The sequence below is a fragment of the Hemiscyllium ocellatum genome, chromosome 39 (genome assembly GCF_020745735.1).
Source record: "Hemiscyllium ocellatum isolate sHemOce1 chromosome 39, sHemOce1.pat.X.cur, whole genome shotgun sequence".
NCBI lineage: Eukaryota > Metazoa > Chordata > Chondrichthyes > Orectolobiformes > Hemiscylliidae > Hemiscyllium > Hemiscyllium ocellatum.
Window position 1 is genome coordinate 29,451,620 of NC_083439.1, and position 15,299 is coordinate 29,466,918.

Here is a 15,299-nt window from a genome sequence, read left to right on the forward strand (position 1 = left end):
AAGGTGACAATCAGTATTGAGAGATGATAAGTGGGTTATTAACTTAAAAAGCCAACTACACAGACTTGAGGCGTAATGGGTTTTTTTATTGGAGCAAACAGCCTTCTGACTAAGTGCATTAGATCAGAGTTCCATCAAATCTAGTACTTCACTTTGTACAAATACAATTTTAATAGGATACCCTTACTATTAATAGAGTTGATTTGCTACTATCTGCTGCTCAACAAAAATGAAAAATACAAATAATATCTGAGGAGTAAATTGCAATGGCATTGATCTTATTATAATGGCATTGGGCACAGTGTTCACTCGTAAACTTGTCACAGCCACTCAGTGCCGTGGATAATCATGAATGTCAGCAGGCAAGCCTGTTTACAGGAAAAGACAATGCTACGCTTCACTCCCACAAAGATCCCGAACTTCACCTGACGAAGGAGCAGTGCTCCAAAATCTTGCGATTTAAAATAAACCTGCCCAACTATAACCTGGTGTCATGTAACCTCTGACTTTGTCCACCCCAGTCCAACACTGGCACCTCCACATCATGGCTACCACCATGGAGATAGATCGTGCCTTGGTGAGGCCACACTGAGAATATAGTACGTACTTTTGATCTCCTTTTCTAAGGAAGGATGCTCTTGCTCTCGAGGGAGTGCAGCGAAGGTTTACCAGGCTGATTCCGGGGATGATGGGACTGACGTACGAGGAGAGATTGACTCGGTTAGGATTGCTTTCACTGGAGTTCAGAGGAGTGGGGTGGGGGAAGGGGGAAGATACTATAAAGACTTTTAATATACTAACAGGACTAGGCAGGGTGGGTGTGTCCAGAACCATGGTCACAGTCTGAGGATTTGAGATGGACCATTTAGGATGGAGATGAAGAGACATTTCTTCACCCAAAGCGTGGGGAGCCTGTACAATTCATCACCACAGGAAGTAGTTGATACCAAAGCATTGACTGGATTCAAGAGGTGGCTTGATAAAGCAACTGGGGCAAACCGGATCTAAGATTATGGGGAGAAAGTGGGATCAGGCTATTGAGTTGGACGATCAGCCATAATCGTGATGAATGGCAGAGCAGGCTCGAAGGGCTGAATGGCCTTCTCCTTTTCCTATCTTCTATGTCCCTATGACACCGTAAACTGCCGGCTCAAAGCAGAGAGGATCTCCAAGAATATTGACAAGACTTCACCTGACAAAGGGGCAGTGCTCCGAAAGCTTGTGATTTCAAATGAACCTATTGGACTGTAACTTGGTATCGTGTGACTTCTAGGAGAAAGTGAGGACAGAAGATGAGGACTGACGAGTGTGGTGCTGGAAAAGCACAGCCGGTCAGGCGGCATCTGAGGAGCAGGAGAATTGATGTTTCGGGCATAAGCCCTTCATCAGGATCCCAGTAGCAGGTGCCTGCTCTGTGTAGCTATCCTACTGTCACACTGGGCCATTTCTGTACCACCTTCACAGTCCACTGCAAATCACTCTTGACATCCATCTTCAGGCTGCCCTCCAATTTGCTTTCAAGAAAATCAGTGGGAATATTGACAGTTTATTCACTAATCCAATGCACAGAGGGTACTGCACTCCAGCAGCGTGATTGCTTAGTTCAATGGACAATCATCAGGCCACGCAAGCTCAAGAAAATTCAATTAATAAAACAGCAGTAAAAGCAGAATGTGTAGAGACAAGGCCAGACCATCCAGTCCCTCATTCCATCAATCACTTAACCTGTGCCTCAGCACCTTTCACCTGATATTGCTCCTTCTCCTTCGACCACTGCCTGTGAAAAATCCCTCCACCTCAGTTTTCATCAACACCCAGAATCCAAACTTTTGAGGCAGGGTGGGGCAGGAGACCCCCATACTTCCGTTTTGAGGAATCACTCCCCCAATTTCTCTCCTGAAACACCAACCTCAAATTGTAAAATTCTGGATTTCCCAGACAGAACTTGCATTTATAAAGCACTTTCTACCATCACTAGCCATTTCAAAGACTTTCCCCACCAACTGTACTGCTATCATTTAGGAAATGTGGCAGTCAATTTGCACGCAGCAAGCTCTCCGATGTGATAAAGACCAGATGGTCAGTTTCTTCTTTAAAACATCAATTGAGGAATCAATACTGGGCAGCACTCTGGGCTAATTTCTGTGGTCTTCTTAAAAATAGTGCAAAAATCTTGTCGCAATACCAAAAAGATTCAACCCTTCTTCCCAGCAATATCCTTTACTGACACTCTATCCCAGTGAGGTATCACTCTCATCATCACTCTTTGATTTCCTCCTAAATTCACATTCCTGTCAGTAAACTGTGCACATTCACTCAGATATGACCTTTCCTGTCTCTCCCCAGGTCTCAGACACCAGCTAACTCACTGAAATTTTCTCACTGATCTCTAACGCAAAATATGCATGGTTCTTGTGCAGTTACTTTGAGGTTCCTAAACAGATGGAATAGACTTTTTGTCCTTCAAGCTGAAGTTGTTTCTGGCCCCTCCCCCCACCCACACTGGCTCACAGAAGCTCAACTTAATAAATCAGATATTCTGCCTCTAGGCTGTTTGTCTACTCAAGGGTAAAAAAAATGACGTCTGCAGATGCTGGAGATCACAGCTGAAAATGTGTTGCTGGTTAAAGCACAGCAGGTCAGGCAGCATCCAAGGAATAGGAAATTCAGCTCAAGTCACACGATTTCTTGAAATTACTGTTTAAGCTCACCATTGTTTAAAAAAAATTGTGACCGTTTTGAAAGGAACATCACCTTCAAAACCCATCTACTTCTCGAGTCTACCTGCTATCTTTCAACATTCATCCTTCTCACAAGAATGATTAAAGGTAGTCACGTGTACCATCTAAAAGGTGCACTGCAGTAAATCACCCGAGCATTTTCAACAGTATGTTCCGAATCCATGAATTCCACCACCAAGAAATGGCAGCTGGGTTAGCATTGCTGCCTCATAGTGCCAGGGACCAGGTTGAATTCCACCTTTGGGCAACTATCTGTGTGGGGTTTGCACATTCTCCCTGTGTTTAGTGTGTTTCTGCCGGGTGCTCCGGTTTCCTCACACAGTTCAAAGATATACAAGTTAGGTGGATTGGCCATGCTAAATTGCCCGTAGTGTCCAGGGATGTTAGGTGGATTAGCCATGAGAAATGCAGGGATAGGGTGGGGGTGGGTACAGGTGGGGAGTTCTTTGGAAGGTCTCAATGGGTCGAATACCCTGCATCCACACTGGAAGGATTGTATGATTCTACTTTAGAAGCTTAATGTTCCCAAATTCTAAAGATATAAGCCAGGCAGCTTTGAGAATTTCTATCCAGTTCAACAAAGACCTGGTGGCAGAAAAAAAGAGTTCAGGAAATGAATAGGGAATCCTAAGTAGTCAACTGGTTCATTGGTACCGTTTAGGAAAGGATGACCCGTGCTATCCTTACTCCCTAATCTAACTTCTGTCGCACATCAAAATGGTGGAATCTTAGTTACAGTCTAGTCTAGCAAGTCAGTCATAATAATTACAGCCTGTCAACTTAGCAAAATCACTCAATACTTCAAACAGAGATGAAGAGAATTTTTTTTTCTCTCGTGTTCTGAAAGACTTTGGAACTCTTTGCCTCAAAAAGGTGGAGAAGGTGAGGTCATTAAATATTTTTAAGGCAGTGGTTGATAGACTCCATGGCAAACACGATGGGCTGAACGGCCTCCCTCTAACGGTTCTGTAATTCTGTGACACTACTTACCCAGGAGAATCAAAGGCATCTTGGGTAGATGGAGATGTGGAATTCAAAACACAAATAGTTCAACCATGATATTATAGAAAGGTAGAGTTGACCCAAGGGGCTGAATGGTCTCCTTCTACCTAGGACATAGAACATTACTACGCAGTACAGGCCCTCTGGCCTTCGATGTTGCACCGACCTGTGAAACCAAACTAAAGCCCATCTAACCTACACTATTCCATTATCATCCTTGTGTTTATCCAATGACCACTTAAATGCCCTTAAGATTGGCGAGTCTACTACTGTTGCAGGCAGGGCATGCCACACTGTTACTACTCTCTGAGTAAAGAACCTACCTCTGACATCTGTCCTATACCTATCGCCCCTCAATTATATTTCCCATCTATGTATGTCTAAAACAAAGGAAAGGTGGAGTTTTCCTCCCCCAACACTATTGCCCACATGATGACAATGGGTCTAGTCAAGATCTTTAATAATCGCAGGCCCGGACTCCCAGCCTCAAGGTGAAGCCCAGTGCGGTCTGGTTTGACAAGACTGTTTTCTGATATCTTTATTTTTCAATATTTTTTGCCTCAGAATCTAAACTTGAGAATCTGTAGTTATGTACCTCGGTACGTAAACTGGCACTGAAAGTGCAAACCTTTCATTGTGCTCACGTGACTATACATGACAATAAAGCTAATTCTAATCAAGTAATGTTCCGATGAGAGTCAGCTAAAAATTTGATTTAAAGAGATGGATCTTAAGAAATTTCCTTATAAATTCTGGGGACAGCTCGAGAACGAGTGATAAGTGCCAACTTCAGTAACAATGCGCACATCTCATGGATGAGCAAAGAAATAAGAGTGATGAACATTATAATCCAGGACTACAGGTCTGAGCAAAAGTGAATGAGACATTACAATGAACCTCTTATGAAAACAAGATTACTTCTCAGATGTCAGTTTGACACTCTGTAACAAAAAGACACATTGATTTGCACTTCTTCTGTTCTACCTCCCCAAAGAGACATTCCAACCTCACAGACTGATAAAAAAAACATTATCTTCCCATCAACCCGGACAGGCTGACATGTACAGCGGTAAGTGTGGAGGTAGAGAACATTACAGATCACACCAATTCTAACAGCTACTAATGCAACTCTTCTGGGGCCTGTGCTCATGCCTATCCAGACTATAATATCCCTTTCTTGTGGGACAATGACAAAATGGATTCAAAGGAGCCAAAACAGTCTCTAGATTAATATTAAAGCTGCTCGATCCTAGGGATTTCAAGACTAGGTGGCAAATTTTTAAGGAGAGAGGAGAAGATGATTTATAAAAGACATGAGGGACAACTTTTTTTTAAACTCAGGGAATGGTTTGCATGTGGAATGAACTTCCCAAAGAAGTGGTGGATGCAGGTATAGTTACAACATTTAAAAGACATTTGGATAAGTACACGAATAAGAAATGTTTGTAGGGATATGGACCATGCACAATCAGATGGGACTAGTTTAGTTTGGGATTATGGTCGACATGGACTGGTTGGACCCAAAGGTCTGTTTCCATGTTGTCTGACTCTATGATTCTATAAATGAATTCCTTTTGACAGCTGTAATTGGCCAGTTATTGAACAAGCTGAAAATGGTCGGCTTACAGGATGTGGAGAAGTTTGGAGTGCTGACCCTGGAGGCGTCCATATTTGAGCCGCACTGCAATGGTGTGCTGTTGTGGAATGGACTCCACGGAGTGAGAGGTTATAAAAAACACGACCCAAGGTCTTCAGTGCACATCGGTCAACCCGAGCAGTAAGCCAACACTCCAGCTGTCCCTTTCTTCCCCAAATGGGACTGTTCCATTCGCTCACTGTACAGCGCCCCTCAAAGTCTATTCCCGTGACCATGTTGCCATATTTCTAACGTTACTGACGCGGCCAATCTCCCATAGTTGGCCACAAGGTGTTGCTGAATTGCAAATCCTGCATTCACTCACCAGGAAGCTGGATGAGAGGGAACTTCATCACGTATCCCACCAATGGAGAAGTTAACTAAAATAGATATAACTACAGTTTTACAAGGTGAAGTGGGGTGGCACAGTGGCCCAGTGGTTAGCACTGCTGCCTCACAGCATCAGGGGCCCGGGTTCAATTCCACCTCCCAGGTGACTGTGCAAACGCCATACAGGCACTCTCCCAGTGTGTGCGTTGGTTTCCTCTGGGTAGTCTGGTTTCCTCTCACAGTCCAAAAATGCAAGTTAGGTGGATTGGCTATGCTAAAGTGCCCCTTGTGTTCAGAGATGTGCAGGCTGGGTGGATTAGAGAGGAAATATCTGGGGCCCTGACAGATTTTTTTAGATTAGATTAGATTAGACTTACAGTGTGGAAACAGGCCCTTCGGCCCAACAAGTCCACACCGACCCGCCGAAGCGCAACCCACCCATACCCCAACATTTACCCCTTACCTAACACTACGGGCAATTTAGCTTGGCCAATTCACCTGACCCGCACATCTTTGTGACTGTGGGAGGAAACCGGAGCACCCGGAGGAAACCCGCGCAGACACGGGGAGAATGTGCAAACTCCACTTCTTGCATCCTTAAATACAGGTGAGGTGCCGGAGGACTGGAGAGTTGCTCATGTTGTCCCCTTGTAAAAGAAGGGTAGTAGGGATATTCCAGGTAACTACAGACCAGTGAGTCGGACGTCAGTGGTGGGACAGTTGCTGGAAAAGGTACTGAGGGATAAAATTTATTTATATTTGGAAAAGAATATGCAACATGGTTTTGTGTGGGGGAGATTGTGCCTTACCAAGTTAATAGAGTTCTTTGAGGAAGTGACCAAGTTGATAAATGAAGGAAGGGCTGTAGATGTCATATACATGGACTTAAGTCAGGCATTTAATAAGGTTCCCCAAGGTTGACTAATGGAGAAAGTGAAGTCACATGGTTTTCTAGCTAGGTGGTTAAAGAACTGGTTGAACAACAGGAGACAGAGAGTAGTAGTTGAAGGGAGTTTCTCGAAATGGAGAAAGGTGATCAGTGGTGTTCCACAGGAATCAGTGTTGGGACCACTGCTGTTTGTGATATACATAAATGATCTGGAAGAGGGCACTGTTGGTATGATCAGTAAGTTTGCAGATGACAAAAAGATTGGTGGAGTAGCAGAAAGCATAGGGGACTGTCAAAGAATACAGGAGAATATAGATACACTGAAGAGTTGGGCGGAAAAGTGGCAGATGGAGTTCAATCCAGGCAAACGTGAGGTGATGCATTTTGGGAAGTCTAATTCTAGAGCGACTTATACAGTAAATGGAAGAGCTTTGGGAAAAGTTGATGAGCAGAGAGATCTGGGAGTTCAGGTCCATTGTACCCTGAAGGTTGCTGCACAGGTGGATAGAGTGGTCAAGAAGGTATACGGTATTCTTGCCTTCATCGGACAGGGTATAAGAGCTGGCAGGTCATGTTAAAGTTGTACAAGACATTGGTTTGGCCGCATTTAGAATACTGTGTACAGTTCTGGTCACCACATTACCAAAAGGATGTGGACACTTTAGAGAGGGTAAAAACAATGCTGGAAACCAGATTCTGGATCAGTGGTGCTGGAAGAACACAGCAGTTCTGGCAGCATCCAAAGTGCAGCGAAATTCACATTTCAGGCAAAAGCCCTTCATCAGGAATAAAGGCAGTGAGCCTGAAGCGTGGAGAGATAAGCTAGAGGAGGGTGGGGGTGAGGAGAAAGTACCATAAGGTACAATGGGTGAGTGGGGGAGGGGATGAAGGTCATAGGTCAGGAGGACAGGGTGAAGTGGATAGATGGAAAAGGAGCTAGGCAGGTAGGACAAGTCCAGACAAGTCATGGGGACAGTGCTGAGCTGGAATTCTGGAACTAGGGTGAGGTGGGGGAAGGGGAAATGAGGAAACTGTTGAAGTCCACATTGATGCCCTGGGGTTGAAGAGTTCCGAGGCGGAAGATGAGGCGTTCTTCCTCCAGGCGTCTGGTGGTGAGGGAGCAGCGGTGAAGGAGGCCCAGGACCTCCATGTCCTCGGCAGAGTGGGAGGGGGAGTTGAAATGATGGGCCATGGGGCGGTGTGGTTGATTGGTGCAGGTGTCCCGGAGATGTTCCCTAAAGCGCTCTGCTAGGAGGCGCCCAGTCTCCCCAATGTCGAGGAGACTGCATCGGGAGCAATGGATATAATAAACGATATTAGTGGATGTACAGGTAAAACTTTGATGGATATGGAAGGCTCCTTTAGGGCCTTGGATAGAGGTGAGGGAGGAGGTGTGGGCGCAGGTTTTACAGTTCCTGTGGTGGCAGGGGAAAGTGCCAGGATGGGTTGTAGGGGGGCGTGGACCTGATCAGGTAGGTTTACCTGGGAACCAGGTAAACCAGGGAAGGTTTACAAGGATGTTGCCTGGTATGGAAGGTCCTAGCCTTGGAGAGGTTGAGTACGTTAGGATTGTTTTCATTAGAAAAAAGGGGATTGAGGGGGGACCTGATTGAGGTTTACAAAATCATGAAGGGCTGAAAATGTGTTGCTGGAAAAGCGCAGCAGGTCAGGCAGCATCCAAGGAGCAGGAGAGTCGATATTTCTTTTGGGCTCATGCCCGAAACGTCGACTCTCCTGTTCCTTGGATGCTGCCTGACCTGCTGCGCTTTTCCAGCAACACATTTTCAGCTCTGATCTCCAGCATCTGCAGCCCTCACTTTCTCCTAAAATCATGAAGGGTACAGACAGGGTAAATAGAGATAAGCTTTTTCCCAGGGTGAGGGATTCAATAACAAGAGGTCATGCTTTCAACGTGAGAGGTGGAAAGTTTAAGGAAGATACACACGGTAAGTACTTCACACAGAGGGTATAGGTGCCTGGAATGCGTTGCCAGCAGAGGTGGTAGAGGCAGACACGGTGGATTCATTTAAAATGCGTCTGGACAGATGCATGAGAAGGTGGGGAACAGAGGGATATAGATGCTTAGGAATTGGGCGACAGGTTTAGACAATGGATTTGGATCAGCTCAGGTCTGGAGGGCCCAAGGGCCTGTTCCTGGGCTGTACATTTTTTTTTGTTCTTTGTTTAGCCATGGGAAATGCAGGGTTACAGGGATAGGTTGGGGGGGGCTGGATCTGGATGGGATGCTTTTCGGAGCTTTGGTGTGCACCTGATGGACTGAATGGCCTACCTCTGCACTCTAGGTATTCTATGATTCCACTTCAAAGCAGAGGGTTCCATAACAGTACACATATCATATAATACTTGGAAAAGCATTGGTCTGGAAGCACAGAATCCCTTACTGACTCACCAGAATCGGAACCCACCCCCACTCCACCGAGGGAGCTCCTTGGAATCGATTTGAGGGACGTTGTCCAGTGAGTAAAAAACTCTGCACTTAATAAAGCCCATCTCTAGATTTCCTGTTTACACAGTACACAAGATCGGGATGAGGGTCCAAAGTTTAATGCACATTTTTCCTGTAAGGGCTGGTTCTACAAACCTTTGCAGACCAGAACTCAAGCTGCTGGAAAACTGTGGGATGGAGGTGCCCACGCAGTTCCAACCTCGTCTCATAACTTGAGCATGTAATCTTAAGTTGCACGACAGCACAGTCCTGAGGGACAGCTGTCTCGTCAGAAACGCCAGCTTGCTGGGTCAATTTGAAGGCCACATTTGCAATTCAGGGAAAGACGGAAAGGGCCATGGAAACAGGCCCTTCTGCCCAACTTGCCCATCCTGCCCAGATTTAACAATTAAACTAGTCCCATTGCCTGCATTTGGTCCACAGCCCTCCAAACCTATCCTGTCCATGTACCTCTCGAAATGTTTCTTAAATGACAAAATTGTACTTGCCTCCACCATTACCTCTGGCTAGCCACTGCAAACACTGCAAAACAATGGACCCCTTTGTATCTCTCCCCTCACACATTACACCTATGGCCCCCCCAGATTTAGATGCACCCACCGTGGGGAGAAGCTGTTGGCTACCTACTGTATCCATGTCTCTCATGATTTCATACACCTGTACAAAGTCATGCCTCAGTGTCCTACGCGCCTGGGGAAAAAAGTCCCAGCCTATCCGGCCTCTCCTTATAACTCTAACCTTCCAGTTTAGGTAGCATCTTGGTAAATCTTTTCTATCATAGAGTGACCAGAACTACACACATTATTCCAAACGTGGCCTGACCAATGTCTTTGTTTTTTTTTTGTTTGAAAAAGGGAACAAAGTATTTAACCCATTCATCAAAATATTCAATCACAGTCACAACAATATGAAATCAATTTTGATGTGTTTCTGACGCAGCAATCATTTCCATTAAAAATGCTTTGAATATATTATTTAACAATAATGCAATCCAGTGTTAAAAATCATACAATACCAGGTAACAGTCCAATGGGTTTATTTGGAAGCACTAGCTTTCGAAGCACTGCTCCTTCGTCCGGTAGCTGTAGAACAGGATCATATGACACAGAATTTATAGTGAAAGATCAAAGTGTCATACAATTGATGCAAAGTATTGAACAAAGCTAGATCGCTGTTATGTATTTAATTACTTAGAATGGGGACGTGGGTTTCAAAAGATTACCCGTCAGGAAGATGAGTTTGATCTTATTTATTCTTATGAAGGTGTAAAGGGTATTGTAACTTTAAGAAAGTTGATGGACTTAGCAAGAACACGGAGTACTTGAGAATTTACAATGGAACATTTAATCCAGCAGCTAGCAGTATCCAGGGATTGTTATGAGACAAAAAACAAATTCAAATTCAGCCAATCAATTTAAATTATGCCCCCAAGATAATAACCTCCAATCAAGTTTGAATTTAGTATTTTGACAATATTAAGCCAAACAAAACAAGCTGATGTTTTGGGGTATAAGATTGGGAAAAATTGAACAGTTGGAGGAGAACTGCCAAGCAGACTGCGCAGACTCCCCAAAGAATAGCTCTCTTAAAGGTACCTTTATTGATCAATGACCTATGAAACAAAAATCCCTAAGAAGAAAAGAAGACAGAGGAAGATAGAAAGAGAAGGTTCGACAGCTGGCTGGTTTTGAAATTTTAATTTTAATTGGGATTTTATTGGACCATATTGTAGAAGGGAAAGTTATAGATAAATGAGAAAAAGGAGTTGTAAATAGTTGTTAGTTAATATTTTACGTTAGACTTAAAGAATAAAGTTCTTAATTGTTTTTGTACTTTAAATAGCAACTTTTGGGATAGTTCTTTGCATCTCGAATATTTATAGATTACTGCAGGGGTTAAATCATTTCTGGTTTGCAGGTTTAAATTGGCGGGGTTGGGGGGGGGCGGTAAATGCCGTTACATTATATACTAAAATCTCCCAGTCTCCTACATTACAACCTTGACTATACTTCAATCAAACTATGAAGTGCTTGGGACAGGAAAGCTATTATACTTCCATAGCTAATTCCCACAAAGCATTACTTGGAACCTATATTCTTCAAGGAGAAAGTGAGGTCTGCAGATGCTGGAGTATCAGAGCTAAAAATGTGTTGCTGGAAAAGCGCAGCAGGTCAGGCAGCATCCAAGGAACAGGAAACTCGACGTTTCGGGCATAAGCCCTTCATCAGGATGAAGGGCTTATGCCCGAAACGTCGAGTTTCCTTTTCCTTGGATGCTGCCTGACCTGCTAGCTTTTCCAGCAACACATTTTCAGCTTTGAAACCTATATTCCCATTCTAAGTGATTAAAGACTGAACATCAATCCACATTTGTTCAATTGAATCAGTTGAATAACAATTTGATCTTTTAGTATAAATTCTATGTCCTATGATTCTGCCCCCCTAGCTACCTCCCAAAGCTTGTGCTTTCAAATAAACCTGTTGGACTATAACCTGGCGTTGTGTAATTTTTAACTTCATCCACCCCCTTCCAACACCAGCACCTCCACATCATGTAATCCAGTGTGTAACAGTGGTATTTTCTTCTGGTTTGAACCAGATAGCATGGCTTTGAAACATGGTCTTGGTTGTGTGTGGGGGGTGTAATGTGCATCCCTTGTTCCAGACCAACAAGACTTAAAAATCACCTCAAAATTGGGCCCTGAATAATGGAGCCTGCCAGACACAAACAGCAACTAGAGGATGGAAGTCAGAATTGCCAATATGGATGAAGAGGAGCTCTTGTCAGAGAAGTATGGCGGAGTGGACTCGATGGGCCGAATGGCCTTACTTCTATTCCTATATCTTATGGTCTTATAAGTCATTCTGAAACCCAACAGCACAGAAGGAGACTCAACCCATCATGCAAATGTCAGCTGTTTGAAGTAGCAAGCCAATTGGACATACTCCCCCGATCCTTCCCTTCAGCCTTGCAAATTATTCCTTTTCAAATATTGATCCAATTTACTTTTGAAAGTTACTTGCGAATCTGCTTCTACCATCTGTTCAGCCACTGGATTCCAGATAATCAGAAATCAAAAACATTTCTCCTCATCTCCTCACTGTTTCGCCTGCCAATTATGTTAACTTGTTGTCCTCTGGTCGCAGACACACCCGTCAGGAAGATGATTTTGATCTTATTTACATAATAAAATCTCCCCGTCTCCTACATTGCAACCTTGACTATACTTCAAAGGTCTACTGACCATGAAGTGTTTGGGACAGGAAAGCTTTCATTCTTCCACAGCTAATTCCCACAAGGCATCGATTTCCTCTTGACATTCAATCGTACTATTCTTGTTGATTCCTTTAACATCCTGGAGGTTACCATTGACTGGAAATTGAACTGAACTCACCACATACATACCTTAGAGACTGAAGCAAGTCAAAAGGTTAGGAATCCTGCTGTGAATAACTCACCTCCTGAATCGCTGAAGCTTGGTCACTATCAAGAAGTCAGGAGTGTGATGGAATATTCCCCACTTGCCTGGGTGAGTGAAGTGCCAAGAACACTCACGAAGATTGACACCATCCAGGACAAAGCAGCCTACCTGATTGCCAGTACTTCCAAACTGATGCTCAGTATCAGCAGCGTGTACCATCTAAAAGATGCACTGCACAAAGACTCCTGAGACAGCACCCTCCAACCCACAACCTTTACCATTTGTAGCCATCTATGTCTGGACAAGATTAGATTAGATTACTTACAATATGGAAACAGGCCCTTCGGCCCAACAAGTCCACACCGACTGTCCGAAGAGCATTCCACCCAGGCCCATTCCCCTACATTTACCCCTTCACTTAACACTACGGCAATTTAGCATGGCCAATTCACCTAACCGGCACACATTTGGAATGTGGGAGGAAACCCACGCAGACACAGGGAGAACATGCAAACTCCACACAGACAGTTGCCTGAGGTGAGAATTGAACCCGATCTCTGGCGCTGTGAGGCAGCAGTGCTAACCACTGTGCCACCCCTAAAGGGCAGCAGACACTTGGGAATAGCCACAACTTGCAAGTTCACTTCCAAGTCTCTCATTATCCTGACTGGTTACCATACTGGCATTGGATCAGTTCTCCCTTTCTTAACAGAACTCTGTATATGCTGACACCACATGGACTGCAGTGACATAAGGAGGCAGCTCAACATCACCTTCTACTGGCCAGTTAGAGATGGTCAATAAGTGCTAGCCATGTCAACAGCACCGACACCCTGGAACTGAATGAACTTAAAAACACTTACCTTTTTTTTAAGGCAAGTCCCACTCAGACGTAGATGACTACAAATGGTAAAAATCTGAGGAAAAACGAGATCCATGAATAGCCATACACCTGCCGAATGGGTGATCCTTTCAGCATGGCACCAAGCAAGTCCACTGAGGAGAGACAATCTTCTCTTAACCTCTAAATGACTTTACCATAACCATTCAAAAAGAAATTAATTGCCCATCGCAGTGTTGGTTGAAAGGGGCCTGCAGCCTTCCATAAACGGGTCTACCCAGTTTTTGTAAACAACATCCTTCCTTGGGCTGCTTTGGCATTTTTTAATCCCTTTCAATCTGGCAGAGTTTTGTCCATTTGATGCAAAAGGATCCTCAACTTTAACACTGAGGTCACACAGATGGTCTAACACAGGGTCCCGATTCCTCAGGATCTGTCCACCAGGCCTGCTCATCAATTGTCTAGGAGAGGAGGGCTTCAGCATGCCACTGTGCTGATGTCTTCACTGCCAGCTCTCCCCGGGCACTACCACCTACCATACCTCACAGATCTGTGCAAAAGCTGGAGAAGTCAGAGGGGAGCGTCATTTGTCACTCCAACAGCACTCAGGAAGCTCCACACCATCCAGGACAAAGTAACACGTCTTGGTCAACACAGCTTAAAAAATAAACAATTCACACCCTCCACCTCTGGTGCTCCCCTGCAGTGAGGTCTAAAGTCCATAAGATTCAGCACAGAGAATTGTAATAACTCATTCTGATGCTCCAAACCATGAAGAACAGGGTTAATGTCTGATAGTGGAAATCCGGGATAATCGTTTGTAGTTGTGAGCTCCTGAAGCAGCAACAATGTCTGTTGAGTGGGGAGTCTGGTGGGAACAGTGTTGGGATTGGCTCCACCATGCATGTATGAATGGTGCCAGGCCCTATCAGAATCTTCACAACAGTTACGGGCAAAACCATCAACCTCTTCCAACCTACACACGCTTGGGGCTTGCACACCAAGATAGGATCACGGTTTGGGAAGTTCTGTTGCAGTAGGACATGGGGCCACTAGCGCCATCTGCAAACCCCTCTCCAAGCCACCTACCATTCCGGCTTGGAAACAGATCACCTTTCCTTCAGTGTCGATGGGTCAAACTCCTGAAGCTCCCTCCCCACCAACCCCGCCGTGCCCCTTCATCACATGGACTGCAGCGGTTCGTGAAGGCAGCTCATCATTACCTTCTCGAAGACAATTACTGATGGGCAATAAATGCCGCAATGTCAATGACACCCACATCCAACAAACAAGAAAGAATTCTGCTCCCACCTTCTGTGCTGGAATTGTATTATCCACCTACATAAGGAAGACCTTTTAAGCACGCCTGAATCCACAGGAGTGAACAATCAATTCTACCAATTGAAACTTGTATAACTATCAAACAGAGCAACTGTGTTGTTCCAGTGCCCTGTAATTTATTGTCTTAATTTGTGGGTTTTGATGAACTGACACCACGTCTAAGGAGTCTCTGTCACGGTGATTAAAGCCAATGTTCTCCCACATCCTAGTTACTTTTGAGAATTAGTCCACCAGGTGACTCAATGCATCCGACGCCTAACGGCACACTAACGGAATTATTCTTTATTTCAGTTTCATAACAGTACGACCAGAGAAAGCGTGATTGCAAATAATTAAGCTTCAACTCCCACAGTATTAAAATAAACATGTCAACACTGTAATTCACCCTCCGAATTATCAAGTCAGTTCAATATATTCTGAGGAGCTTTAAACCCAGGCTGGTAATTACAAATAAAGATGCAATTACTTAGTTGAAAAAAAAGTGCAAAAACTTTTTCCTTTCTCAGAGTTCCTTTGTTCTGGTTTCACTCGATATAACAACAAATCCATGGAGTGTGTTCCTCATCAAAACATGTTGCTCATTGTTCAAAGGCAGATCTTACAGGAAACATTCCCAAATCAAAGACTTATT

General features: G+C 44.3%; 1 protein-coding gene across 4 annotated transcripts in view; it reads right to left on the minus strand.

The window, feature by feature from the left end:
- The window catches only part of LOC132834373 (multiple C2 and transmembrane domain-containing protein 2-like), a 521,106-nt gene that overhangs the window by 338,319 nt on the left and 167,488 nt on the right, over positions 1-15,299 (minus strand). The window lies entirely within an intron of this gene.